Source organism: Onychostoma macrolepis, chromosome 25 (genome assembly GCF_012432095.1).
Source record: "Onychostoma macrolepis isolate SWU-2019 chromosome 25, ASM1243209v1, whole genome shotgun sequence".
NCBI lineage: Eukaryota > Metazoa > Chordata > Actinopteri > Cypriniformes > Cyprinidae > Onychostoma > Onychostoma macrolepis.
Genome location: NC_081179.1, coordinates 8,924,652 through 8,925,402, shown reverse-complemented (window position 1 = coordinate 8,925,402; position 751 = coordinate 8,924,652). Strand labels below are relative to the sequence as shown.

The following is a 751-nucleotide window of genomic DNA, read 5'->3' as shown; positions in this document are numbered from 1 at the left end:
CTAAGTTGACAAGAGTGATGTAGAAGTTTTCACCATGTAGGTTACACTGGTGATGTACCTGAAAGAAATCGGATTTCACAATAAATTATCACATTTTCAGCAGTAAGAAAAAAAGTGTTTTAAAGCTTGTTCTTTTGTAGAACATCACAGTTATATATGATATGAGAACAGCAGGGCCTGTAGATAGAGAGTATGTTTTATTTAACCCATAAGAACCCACAGTGACGCGAGTGTCACAAACACTGGTGATTATCTGAAAAGGTCTTTTTAAAGCATTATCCCTCACTTTCAACTCAGGAAGTCCCTAAGTGACATATAATGAACATCCAGGTTCAGTCATGTGACAATGTGTGCATTTTTGTTGCCATGGCAACATTCCAAAATGGCGTCCTGTCTGGTTAGCATATGTTGCAGTATCAGCAATTTTTAAAATGCTTGTTTTTGTTATTAAATGTATGTTTCAACCCATGCAACAGTTATAATGTTTTAATAACATATCCTAGATTACCCTTAACCTGATTTTAATACATTTCTTGAACAAATTGGTATAAAACAAGTTACAAAGATATTGTGGTGACACATATGTCACATCGGGCTCTTAACCTTATAAAAGTAGTTGGAATTTTGAAGTGACGTATTTGTCACATTAAGAAAAATGGTAAAATGGTAATGAAATGCTCAATTAATTTAGCTGATTCAATTATTTTAGTGTTATATATTTCTGCTGCTCATTTCAAAGCATATTTTAACA

At 33.0% G+C, this 751-nt stretch overlaps 1 pseudogene; it reads right to left on the bottom strand.

Annotated features, from left to right (window-relative positions):
* Positions 1-751, bottom strand: part of LOC131533846 (zinc-alpha-2-glycoprotein-like) — a 2,591-nt pseudogene continuing 1,840 nt past the window's right edge.